Raw genomic sequence first — 13782 nt, 5'->3', positions numbered from 1 at the left:
CTGAATTTCCGAGATGAAACCGTCATCTCAGCTGTGAATGAAATGTCTCTTGGTAATGGTACATAGTGTTACTAGAGCACCTGAAAACGTAGGTCACAGGCTCCCTGGTCCAAGCCCAACATTTCTTTTAGTAGCAGAAAAATACGTTTTCGGAGGAGACTTCAAACATATTAATTCACCCTTCACCATTTCAATGGGAACATTAAATTGGAGCAACAGTTCAATTTCAGAGCTATCCTAGCTCTCGGCTGTTAGGGGCATCCTGTGAGAATGAAATCAAGGTTGAACCTGAACTTTCCATTGAAAGCAATTGGTGTGCCTGTCACCTCTCAGAATTTGGACCTATGCCTTGTAAAGAGGTGGATCGATCTCCCACAAACTTATACGTTCATGCTTACAAGCTTCCCACATAAAATGGACAGACACGAATGCGGTGCGAATCAACATGTCTTTATTTCTCACAGCCTTCCAGGAACTGGCCGAATACCCGTACTTCCCGTCCCTCCCCTTCCCGTTGGCCCGTGCCCCTTCTCACGTGACAAGGGAGTGAGTGACGACATCACACACCCCCCCCCCGATACTAAACATAAAGTTCGGGATCATGACATTTCTTCAATGAGGCGATGTGGTTTTCTGCGAGTCCTTTGGGGCCTCCAGTCGTTTCTCTCGCTCGATTCCTGGGAGAGCCAACATGGCTCCTCTGCGCCGGAATCCTCCCTGTCTCCTTCGTAGGGTGCGTCCTTTTCCCGTGTACCTCGGGGTGTGCGAGGTTCAACTAGCGGTACAATTCCTGCCATCCTTTTGAAGTGGGAGCTATTTCTTGTCAAGACATGGGTGCTGCCTTCAGCCGTGATGAGAGACCCTTTCCTATGCGTTACGGTGAGGGGCTCTTCTCTGAAGGCTGCCATGTTCTTGCGATTTTGCGGCTGCCTTGCAATGACGATGTCTCCCGTTGTTAGAAGATTCTCTTCAGCCCTTCTTTTCTTATCAGCTGTTTCTTTCATGTCCGATTTCCGTGATGCATCTCGCTCTCTCATTTCAGCATCACCTTTGTAACGTTCTTCTTCCAGCCCCATGTGAGGTAGTCTGGTTCTTACATTTCTTCCAAACATGACTTCGGATGGCGATTTGCCTGTGGTGCTGTGGGGTGTGTTGCGATAGTCCCTCATTAATTGGCACAGCAATTTCTCCACCGATTCTCCTGTCAGGCGAGCGATCTGCGTGGTACGCTTAATGTTCTTCATGAATCGTTCAACTGTACCATTGGCTTGAGGCCACAACGGTGTTACTTTCCTGTGATGGAAACCCATGTATTCTGCAAAGTTTCTAAAATCATGTCCAGTAAATGGGGGTCCGTTATAGGATTTCAGTATTTTTGGAATGCCATAAATGGCGAACATCCGATCCAAAGCAGGAGTGGTATGGTATGCCGCTGTGGAAGGTATGATTTGTACGTCCGGAAATCTGGAATATTCATCAATGGCCACAAGGATATATTCACCTCCCTCTAATGGGCCATAATGGTCTACTGCAATTTCTTCCCAGGTCCCTTCCGGCAATTCCGTCATCCTGAGTGGTTCTGGTCTGGTTTGTGGATTGAGGACCACGCAGGTGGGACAGTTTTTTAGCAGTTCTTCTACTTGAGTGTCCAGTTGAGGGACCCATACTCTTTGACGCAACATTCTTTTGGTGGACATTATTCCACGATGTCCTTCATGCGCCAGCTCCAGGATTTTTTTTCTCAAGGTCTGTGGAATAACTAACTTGGTTCCTTTTAGTAAAAGTCCTTCCTCAGTTTTGGCAAGCTCCTCCTTTACGGCCAGTAGACACTTGATGTCTTGTTTAGTCTCATCTCCTACATTCTTTTTGAGTTGTTTTGCATGTTTCCAGCGGCCCTTCTCGAGGCATCTCATGATGATTTGTATTGCTTGGTCGGTGTTGGTTTCTCTGGCTATTTGCTCCATGTCCACACCTTGTGGGGCATTTCCCTGTACTAAGTACATGATGTACTGATCCGCTATAGAGGGGTCTGGGCTGCTACCATGGCTGGGGTGACGCGAGAGAATGTCTGCTGGATTTTGCTCTTTCCCCGGCCGGTGAATGATGTCAAAGTGATAATCTTGTAACCTTAAGGCCCTTCGAGCTATTCTCGGGGGCATCTTAGCCTGAGCACTGCCGTAGATGAACAGTAATGCCTGATGGTCGGTGACTATTGTGAATGGTTTTCCATAGAGAAATAGATGGAAATACTCACAGGCCCAAACTACAGCCAAACCTTCCTTTTCAGCCTGTGAATAGGCTTGTTCAGTTTTTGAGAGGCTGCGACTTGCATAGGATACCACGTGTGCTGCTTGACCATCCTTGCGATCAAGTTGAGTCAATATGGCCCCTAGGCCAACTGGGCTTGTGTCCACGATTAGTTCTGTGTGTCTTTTGGGGTCGAAGTAGGCCATGTTTTTGGCATCCGCAATGTGGTTTTTGATGATTTGGAAGGCCTGTTGGCACTCGTCTGACCACTTGAATTCTGCATTGAGTTTAGTGAGGGCTCGTAGGGGTGCGCTGACCGATGCAAAATCCTTGATGTATCTTGTGCAGTAGCTTGCCAAACCCAGAAATGATCGCACATCGGTAACGGAGGTTGGTGGTGTGGCGTTTGTGAGGGCGCTGACCTTCTCAGGATCCGGTGTCATTCCACTTTCAGAGAAGATGTGCCCGAAGAATCGTAGCGTTGTTTTCCTGAACTCACACTTTTCTTTGTTTAGTGTGAGGTGCGCTTCTTCCAGTGCCATGCACACCCGCATGAGTGTGTCATCGTGCTGTTCTTGAGTCTGTCCGAAAACCAAGATATCGTCGCTATAATTTAGGCAGTTTGGCACATGTTTGATTACGTTGTGAATTTCTGACTGAAAGATTTCTGCTGCTGAGGAGACCCCAAAACAGAGTCTCTTGTATCTATAGAGACCCTGGTGAGTAGCAAAAGTGGTGATGTACCTGTTTTTTTTTATGGAGTTCTAGCTGATGGTAGCCTTTGTTGAGGTCCAGTTTTGAAAAGACGCTGGCACCATTGAGGAGGTGTACCATATCTGTTATTCTGGGCGATTGATGACGTTCTCTTAATATTGCTGCATTTGGTCTTCGCATGTCCACACAAATGCGAATGTCCGGGGAGTCTTTCTTTGGTACGGGTACTATGGGGGACACCCAGGGGTTCGGACCTTCAGCCGGTTCAATTATGTCGGCTTCTAGGAGTTTGATCAGTTCGTTTTCTACCTGTTTTTGTATGTTAATGGGAATTCCTCTGTAGTGTTGGGCTACAGGCTTGACGCCATGGTCTATGTGTAGTTCAATTTGCCTGTCCCTCAATTTTCCTAGACCTTTAAATAGCGCGGGGAAGACTTGATCAATGCTTGAAGTGGGATCCAAATGCTTGTGCATCATGAGTCTGTATAGAATATGTATTAGCCCCATGTCGACAGCCGATTTGTAGCTGAGAATGCACCCACTATGTGTGGCGGCTTCTAGGACATGCATGGGAATCTCTTTCTCGTGGTCTTTGTATTTGCATGAAGCCATGAAGAAACCTTTGCACGCAAGGGGTGTTGTGGAGCCATATGGAAAAATAAGCGCTCTGGCTGGTTGCAGGCGTGGTGCGTTTGGCATGCTGTTGTAGACCTCTTCACTTACTACGTTGACCGTGGCTCCCGTGTCCATGAGAAATTCAGCAGCCACCTGGTTGACTTGTATTATGAGAGTGGGGCTGTTTTCTTTTGCTGTGGGGTTCCCAAGTGCGTATAAGTAGCCTTTCACCCGTGGTTCTCCTTTTCGTGGTTTCAGTACATTTTTGGGATTGTCTTCTGAAGAGGTGCTGGAGACGCTGTCCGACTGTGATTGTTCCACTAAACACCTGACGTATCTCCTAGAGCGCCTTCTTCATCCGGAGGACGCCACTTTGTTGTCTCTCCACTCTCGTGATGACTTTGCTTGTCTTCGGTCTGTGGGTTCCTCACGAAATCTGTGGCGTGGCGACTCAGCTTTGTTGTGTGAGTCACGACTGGGACTTGGACGCCTCAGCTCTCTTTCTGGCGTGGATCTTCTGTTCCTTCCGCTTCCACGCATTTTGCTGCGATATATGAAGCAAACAGCCTTGTAGTGGTTTTCTCCCCCACATGCAGAGCAGATTTGACCCATGGCGGGGCACGTGCCCTCGTGGGGGTACTCATGCCCGCAATGATAGCAAAATGGGTCTGTGTTCCATTTAGGGGCGTTTTCCAGTTTATGTAGGCTCTCATGTTTCCCATGGGTGATGCTGATGCCATCCAGCCCTTCTACCTGGGCTGTTAGGGCTGCCTCTGATCGTGCTAGGCGTAGAATCTCTTCCAGACTAAGTGGTTTTTGCAATAGTCTTTTCCTGAAGTCACCACTTTCACATCCTACTATTATTTGTGAGCGAAGTGCTTCCTCATTGGAATATTTGTTAAAGTCGCAGTGCTTCATTTTTACTCTCAGTCTCATCACGAACGCATCCATTGTTTCACCCTTTATTTGTTTCGTGGTGTGGAAAACGTGCCGTTCATAATCCACATTGGTGTGGGGCGTGAAGTAATCGGTGAGAGCAGTCTTTAAGCTGATGTAGGTGTCTATGGTATCTTCAGGCATTTCATCTAGAATGTCTCTTACGTTAGATCCTATGGCATGAGTGAGCAGACTATGTTTCCTTTCATCTTCAAGAGGGCCCACTGCCTTAAGGCAGACTTCAAAGTCCCTTATCCATTTCTTCCACCTGGGCCCTAGCGTGCTGGAATCACTGAGGTCGAAATTGGGGGGCAGTTGTGAGATCAGGCTGTCCGTCATTTTTGAGCGAGTTGTCCGGGCAGGTGTTAGTTGTACGGTAAGTGACTCCTCTGAGGAGTCATCCAGCATGACACAATTATTGTTTGCTGCAGTGTGGCTGGTCAAAAGAAATGCGAGGAGCCAGTGCTCTCTTCCCACGTGAAAATTTTGTTGTGATGAGAGACGAAATGGGGGAAATAAGGAGAAACGAAAGAACAAGGAGAGTTTTTTTTTTTTTTAAGCCCGTGGGGAGCCGATGTGCTCCACCCACGTAGATCACGGCCTACTTGGCGGGAAACTGTGGTGAGGAGCCAAATGCACTCCCCTCCCGCGCATCCGCCTCTGGCGAGTGATCCGGGAGAAACTGACAGCCTACCTTCACGTGGGGAGCCGACGCGCTCCACCCACCGCTGTCTCCTTTCTCCAGTCGTGGGCAGCTTCTTCCTGCCCGGGGCCTCACGTCTCTGGTGGGATGGCCCGCCCCTACTGCAGGGAGCTGACGTGCTCCACCTGCTGGGCGTTTGTCGCCGTCGTAGGGAGCTGGCGCGCTCCGCCTACCGGGTGTTCGTTGCCGTCGCAGGGAGCCGACACGCTCCACCTGCCAGTGTTTGTTGCCGTCGCAGGGAGCCGACGCGCTCCACCTACCGGGTGTTCGTCGCCGTTGACGGGTACGTGCAGGTACCCCGCCCGGAATCCTACCAAGGATGGTGGCTGGCGGGGAGTTTTCTCACTCTCACCCGCCTTACCTTCACCGTCACGTCTTGGTAGGGCCGCAGCCTGCTGCTCCGTCTGCACTCGATGTCTCCGAGCGCACGGTGCTGGGACTTGCGTGGCGGTGATGGCGGTGGTTCTTCCGCCTCGTCGCCAATGTAAAGAGGTGGATCGATCTCCCACAAACTTATACGTTCATGCTTACAAGCTTCCCACATAAAATGGACAGACACAAATGCGGTGCGAATCAACACGTCTTTATTTCTCACAGCCTTTCAGGAACTGGCCGAATACCCCTACCTCCTGTCCCTCCCCTTCCCGTTGCCTCGTGCCCCTTCTCACGTGACAAGGGAGTGAGTGACGACATCACATGCCTCAGGGGCAATTTCGGACGCATCTCAAAGGATCCAAAGTGTACAGACTGGGTTTCCGATGCATCTATAGATTCATGGATGCGTCAGAAACCGAGGCTATAGGGCCTCATTACCAGTTCGGCAGTAACCGGCTGGTGCTACCGGCGGGTTTCTGCTGACCCCGTAACACCATTTCTGCCGCCTGATATCCCAGTGCCACCAGGATATTACAAGTCCTGGTGGCCCAGGATGTCAGGCGGTGGGAACTGTAAGTCCCCATTCCCCTGGAGTCCCATACAGGAATGGGAACACGGAAGCACCGGCACCGTTGATAACGGTGTTGGCGCTTCTGTGAAAACCATGTCTGCAAGGGCCGGTGCTCCTGGCAGGTCTGCTGGGGGCACCAGCCCCTGCAGGCATTCTCGTAGTCTGGCGGTCCGGAAAGGGTGCCGGTACGTTGCTACCAGCGCCCTTATTTCTGGACTGCCAGACGTGTAATGAGGCCCATATTTTGGAGAATATAAATGTCTTGCAAAGGTGCAGAGCTGCTCAGAACACATGTTGATTGTAGTGGTTGCTACGTAACAAAAGTGTTTTGTGAATAAATTCGGATTTGAAAAAAGCTAATTGTGCCTATACACCATTTGCCTCAGTTTATAGGTTAACAAAAGGTATCCCGGGGTAGGGTATGACCAGGTATGTGCAGGCGCTTAGGTTGAGAATGATGTGCTTGTTTACTTGAGAGTAAGTGGAACAGCTGCAGATTCTGGCACTACTAGGCTAACCCCTGCCTAGAAAAGTAACAAAGAAACACAACACTGTGTGCCAGTATCAATGCACTCGTCCAAGCACTAAGTGTGCAAACCTATTATGGTATCCATGTAAACTCATGAATTCACCATTTATTGGATAAGCAAGTGAACTTTTTATACGTGGCGTGATTGAACAAACTATTTGTGTTTTCGCCTCTGTAGCCGATTGCCCGTTTGCCAACACGTGTTTTGACCTCTGTGGTCTTTGTCAAGGCAAAATTCCAAATTTATAACAGACTGTGGCTCAATATAAACCACTTGGGATATCAAGGTATCGAGCTCCCAGTATGTAATTGAAGGACACGGCCTCCATCTGGCGTCCACATGTAAACGCTGCATTTGCACCCGGACGCCAGACGGAGGCCGGGTCCTTCATTGCAAGGAACCCCACGGGACGAGGGGAACCACTCAGAATGGGAATCGGATTGTGAGGACAGAATTGAGCAGAAAGCTTTCATCACAAGGCTACGTTACCACAAGTATAAGGACTAGATTTAACAAGAGTGCACATTCATCCAATTTGGAGATCAGACGGGCAGATTACTCTGCATTGGCACCTAGCCTTCTAATTGCATACTGGGACCTAGATACCCCAAGTGGTTTATATTGAGCTACCGTCTGTTATAAATATTGAATTTTGCCTTGACAAAGAACACAGAGGTCGAAACATGTGTTGCCAAATGGGCAAACGGCTTTAGAGGTGAAAACACAAATAATTTGTTCAATCACGCAACAATTAAAAACCTCACTTGCTTATCTAATAAATGGTGAATTTATGAGTTTACATGTATATCATAATAGGTTGACGCACTTACTGCTTGGACGAGCACATTCATCCTGGCACACAGTGTTGTGTTTCTTTGCCTGAGTTTATAGTTAGTGCTGGGTAGCTTTTGCACGCTTTTACTGTGGTTGCCATCACTGGGAGGCAACATGTCATCACACAAATAGGGTGTAGAAGGGCTGCGTGCGACTCTCACCCGCAATTTATGGTTAAACAAAAATGTCAGTAAACATTTACTTAATGCCTCACAATCTTTCTTATGTGGTCCTCACAAACATAGACTAAGCAGGCATCAAGAACACAGAGCACACGTCTTGCAACCTTCTTATAAATTATGTAAATCTCATATGTGTTATTTTAAATCACGATTAAAACCCTGTTTTCTGTTGACATCTCTTGCTGTGCATCGTGCAATAGATCCTTGGTGTGAAATTAAATTTAGGCCATCGGGATGTCAGATTAGCCTAATGGTCCAATGTGACATATTTTTCTAGTTTCACCTGTCATAGAGTTTTCTTGTGTTGAGAGTGCACGTCACTAGGGCACGCCAGCAAGTGAAGCATTGAGTGCTCACATTTTGGCGAAGGAAGAGGTTTTACACACCTTTCCTGACTACTACTAACTGCTTCAGGTTGCAGACTATGCAGTCACCTCCCGGGCCTGGTGACTTTAAAATCTGCATCGCTGCGCGGAGCGACAGCAAGTGTGGCATTACTTGCTCACAGTTTGGCGCTTCTTTTCATTGATTTTATGATTAGTCGGATATCGGCTCTTGTTGGATGGGGGTCTGTGAACTGTTATTAACCCTCTGTGCTGTTACAGTACCTGTGGATTCAGAGATCAAGCAATCCACTATAAACAGAGAAGTTCCAACTTGTGTAAATTGTGTAGCATGTTTTTTTTTACAGAGTTCCACTTTAGAAGACGATTGCTGTGCTATTGAAGTTGACGTGGTAGAGGGTGGACATGCGCCCCCCCACCCCGTTGTTATTGCTTCTATATTTATGGACAATCCAGTCACAACTTTGGAGAGCAACTCTGACGTAATAAACGTCGGCCTTCTCTCCCCGGTTCCCCAGCATTGCCATACCCTCTCGTCTACCTCTATCAAGAGGAAGATTACTGATTTCTTTCAGAGGAGAAGAAGTGCGAGCCTGGGGGACCTACGGCTTGCCTTTCCTCTTGTCTCCCCCTGTTTTAATGGTCATGCTTCGAAGATTGGTCTGAAAATGGAGAAAAGTAATAGTGATGGTGCGGATATGGGCGTCCAATGAGACCCTGACTTAGTGTTGAATAGAAAAAGATCATCCTCCTTAGGGAGGTCGCTACCCGATACATCAGCATTATTTGTGACAAAGGGCCCTGAACAGCCTGACCTCTCCTTAGAGTCAACATCTTCTTTATCTTCATCTGAGTCCTTGCATCATTTGCCTCCAGCAGTTGAAAATAACCATGAAACTTTGACTGCACTGAACATTGTCCTCAATTTCCTCATTAGCGTTCATGAGGCGATTAAAGAAGAGTTGGAATCTCCTACAATGATGACCTGTGCTGTAAACCACGATGGTCCACGAGCACTTCAAGATAATTGTGACATATCAGTACCGCTGTTGTGGAGCCAGAATTATTATTTGGGAGGGGACACACCTCCCTTTAGGGAGGTCTTGGACGAGTTTGCAAGGTTGGCTATGTTGCCCTGCGGAAACAATGAGGACTATGTTTCATCAAAGTCTGATAAAGGCCTTAATATACAAGTGAGGAAAAAAAAGTTGCAGGAAAAAAGGGAAAAAACAAACAGGAAATCAGGTTAAGAAGTTGAATAAAATGCAAAAAACAAACCTTAACAAAAATTCCTCAACTCTATTTTTTCATGCGCTCGCTTTGCCCGATGCATCAGTTGTGGAAATGAATGACGAGGTTTCCCCTCTTCCGGGTGACCTTGTGTGTGAGCCTGAAAATAATGCTCACATTTTTTTAAAATCTAAAGAAAGCAAAATGTCTGCTTCAAATCAAGAAAGATATGCTAAAAAGTGTAACAAACAGGCTAACCATGCGACCGAGAGTGAGCAAGAGATGCACCTAGAGAATGCACATAGCAGGTTGCATGCTTCGGCACAACCAGACTATATGCTACTGGACCTAGCCCTTGGAGGGCCACGAGTTGAGAAGACAATACCAAAATCATTTTGTATTACCACAACAGAGCTGTCAGGGAGTCTACTCAAAACACCTCAGCTCAATGTAGGGACTTGCCGCATTGACCACTTGTCATTGCTCGTAGTCTGATACTTCAGGACAGTGAAATAGGTTTGTTCCAGATCTCTTTAGGGACTGCCCCATTGAGTATACCAGTATTTGAGAATTTTCTAAAGGATCATACTCGCTTTATTCTAGAGCCAGTTTTTCCAGTTGAAGGTAATGTCATAATGAATCGCATTACTATTCTGTCTCTCCTTCATGATATACCATCTTTGAGAATAATCACTTCTAGAGCCATAGCATGCGCAGAGCTTATATTGGATGAAAGGCTCATCGTGGCGATTCTGGACCTTCCATCATCATTAGTCTGGAAATATAGGAACACATGGCTAATGCCCATTTACAAGAAACCTGAATATAACTTCAAAACGAGAGCCCATTTCCTGTTTTATGTGCAATCAAAATAATTCAATATCATGGGCACACAGCCAATATTTAAAAGAGCTTGGCGACTGAGAAGAAAAGCTTTTGGAAGTTAACATGCTAGACACGACTCTTCTGATTTTCTTTTGAAAGTATTCAGTATTATTGAAAATAGTTTTCATATATTTGTATGTACTATGTTGATTTGATTAGATTTAATAAAGGAAAGAATATAAAAAATTGGATCTGTAAAGCAGATAGGAGAAGTATACAAGATAAACGACCATTAATTACTACTCTATGGGGCATTACAGGGGCAATGGCCAGTAGTCTTAGGCCATTACCCCTGTGGTGGATGTTGCAACTGTAACCTTACCACAACCTGCAAAAACATCATTATTAATAAGAGGACTTGGGCCCTGAGGGACCATACTACGTGTAACAGCAGTAACGTAATCTATGCTATTGTATGCCCTTGTGGAAAAACATACATAGGCAAGACATCGCACCCAGTGAAATTAAGAGTCACTGAACATGAATCAAAATTCAGGAATAAACAGCTCAATGCACCTCTTGTGGCTCACTTTCTGGAATGTAATCAGAACCCAGATACCTTAAAATGGTAGGCCATTGAGAAAGTAAGAGGCACAGATTTAGCAAATACTGCCAAGTCTTTCACAAAGGGAACAATGGTGGATTTATCATACCAAAAGTTACACTGATGGGCTCAATTCGCAGGAGGAATGCAGTTAATACATCTGCTATGGTTATTATACCCTTGTGTCTATAAATGTTGTGAAACATCATGAACCGGTGTTGGCAGTTACGTTATTCTCAAATGACATAATAGGCATTCAGGTGTGCCTTTTTGATCCGTTTGGGCTGTATTAATTCTTTAGCCTTTGTTGCATTCCATCTTTACACACCAGAGAGTGATTTTGCCCAAAAAATCCTGAAGAAATAGTCTGTTTTTTGTTTCTATGTCCAGACTCCAGACTTGTGTTACACTGCGGTAATGCCTAGTCTCCTTTCTATCTCCTTCATGTCTGAAGGAGCTGCCGCGCGCTTGGTAGACTTGAGTGCAGTTATCCTTTATAGGTAAGCAGGAAGTAAACCTAGTGTTCAGTTTGGTGCAGCTGACCTCCGCGTTGCTGTTCCTCGCGTTGTTCCGAGCAGGCGAGGCTCTTAACCTTGAAGGAAGCATTAAGGTAAGCTAGTTTAGGACCCTCTCCGAGACAAATGTTTATGTTAAATAAAGAGAAAAGTCCTTTGACTATTCTGTTTTTCTTTTTCTTCCCCCCCCACCCCCTTCCCTTCTAGTCAATAACAGTTGGATGAATTTTGCAGTGGGGAAGCACGTGTGTCTTGGTTCGCTAGATGCTTAGTGAAGGTAAAATGTTTTTTTCTCTGTAAAATCCGACACACCCTTACAGCCACTAGCACTTTAAAGACCTAAAGCATAACGACTTAACACCGTTATTGCAAACAAGGAAAATATTATGTTTCAGCTAAAATTTACTTATTATTTTTTCAATGCCTACAGGAATTAAACTTAGCAGAAAACTTTGCCTCTGACGTGGAACTAGAAAATGAGTATTTACTCACTGAACGCTAGTAAGAAGACACATTGGGAAACCACAAGAATTGGAACTTTTTTGCAAAGTAGCAAAAAGAGTTTTTAAAAGGGATGTTTAAAGGTATAGATGAGATTGCCTTTTTTCACAGATATTTTTAACCATTTTTCTATTGCTCACCTTTGTGGGCTTATATTTGTTTAAGCTGACATTTGAGCTTTAGCAGAAATGTATAGTAAGGGTGTTTCCTGGTTTCTATTTGAAGACAGTTGGGTACTTATTGGCCTATCCTAACAATAGTAATTTATTTAACTTTTTCGTGCCCAGGGAGGTTAACTAACACCGAGCATTCTGGGTTTGAGTCTATATAAAAATTTGAGTTTGCTCCCCATTCATGAAATAACGGTAGCATACTGAGAAAGTTCAGAGATTGTGTTTTTTTTAACAATGTTGTTGCCTATGTTTTTAAGTATTAGTTAATGTTTTAAATCATGGTGTTGCTGTTGTTTTTATATGTAGTAGCATTGCTAAAGCCTTTGAATAAGTCTACTAATCCTGAAGAAGACGTTGACCAATGGTTATGAAAAATCTGCCCAATTGATGTCAAGTCGAAACTATACAAAAGGAAATCCAATGATGAGAGGAATACTACTAGAATAATCTTGGATACTTGTAGTTGATGCATAATGGTGGACTGTCAAAGTAGGAATATTACTACTGCAACAGTTATTTAGAATTACTTTATACAAACCAGATTTGGTTGTGAAAATGAATGGTTGAATTGTGTGTTAGCTATATATGTATAGGAGAAATGCTTACACAAAAATGCGTTATTTGCACAAAAAAACCTTTGTTTACAACAAATATATGTTTGTTGGAAATTAATTGTTGTCTTATAACTGTTTTGAAATGATGTATTTTATGAAATTGTAACAGAATAAAATGATATATTTTTAATAAGAACACACTCTCTGGCCTTCAGCATGCGATTTCTAAAACACATTTATTGAGTTTTTCAGCAGATTGGGCATCCTATTTGTTCAGTCTATGTTGATTTTTACATCGCAATGTACTTATGCAGATTTTATGGTTTTTACCAAAATAAATCAATTACAGACTGGCTATTTAACATACTGTTGTTGTTGTAATGGTTTTGTTAGGTCTGACTTGGCAGTAAGTGCTCTGCTTATGCAGCTGCTGCGGGGCTGTGCACAGCCTGTCTGGCGGCCATGAAAGCTCTCTGTTTCTTCATTCTTTGGCACTGTCCTTCCCTGCTGTTCTAGAGCCGAGGTGACTGTAGGAATCTAGCATAGGGTGAAGTGGGTTGCATTCCTGTGGATGGTCTGTCCATACTCTGGCTAGCTAATTTCTGTTTCAACAAAAGAAAGAGAAAAACTGCCCAGCATTGTTCCCAAGAGGTATGGGGTGATGCAAGTGGCTATTGTTCCTAAAGAAGCAGGCACTTGGTAGGGCACAGGAATTGGAGCCCTCTCAACTGCTACTGCCCCACACTCAGGTAGGACTGGCTCTGTCCTCAACCTTTGTAGGCCTCAGGCTGAAAGAGGATCTTTTCCCCTTGTTATAAGGTCAGATTACTGAAATAGCAGAACACTTTGCTTGATCTTCAATGTAGGTTATATACCCTGCTGCTGGTGATGGGGTTCCAAGTGAGAAAATGCCCTTCTTTCTCCACATGTTATGTAGCAAAAAAGAGTTTGATCCCTGTTCACCTGAGTGCTGGATTACTGATTCAATCAATATGTGGATATCAATTAAATAATTGGATTCAATCTGGGTCTTTCTCAAGGTGTGTGGTGTGATGAATTAGTCAGTGCTGGAGCATGGTTGATTTAAATCTGGGGCGGATTCTCATGTTCTTGCCCTGGTGTGGTCTGGGTGCCAATAGTCTTTCGAAAGATTGGGCTTCTAGCTATTGTTAACCAGCTAAATATCCGCTACCACTCCTTCCAGGGCAGAAGCGTGGACATCGGTCCAACCCCCCAACCAGGATACTATTGCCTCCCCGACCAGGAGCGTCAAAACACATGTCAGATGACTTCTCGCAATTAATATAGCACTAACAAGTCAGATTTACT

The sequence above is a fragment of the Ambystoma mexicanum genome, chromosome 3p, assembly GCF_040938575.1.
Source record: "Ambystoma mexicanum isolate Mex_15411 chromosome 3p, UKY_AmexF1_1, whole genome shotgun sequence".
Taxonomy (NCBI): Eukaryota; Metazoa; Chordata; class Amphibia; order Caudata; family Ambystomatidae; genus Ambystoma; species Ambystoma mexicanum.
Note: the sequence above shows the minus strand (reverse complement) of the source record.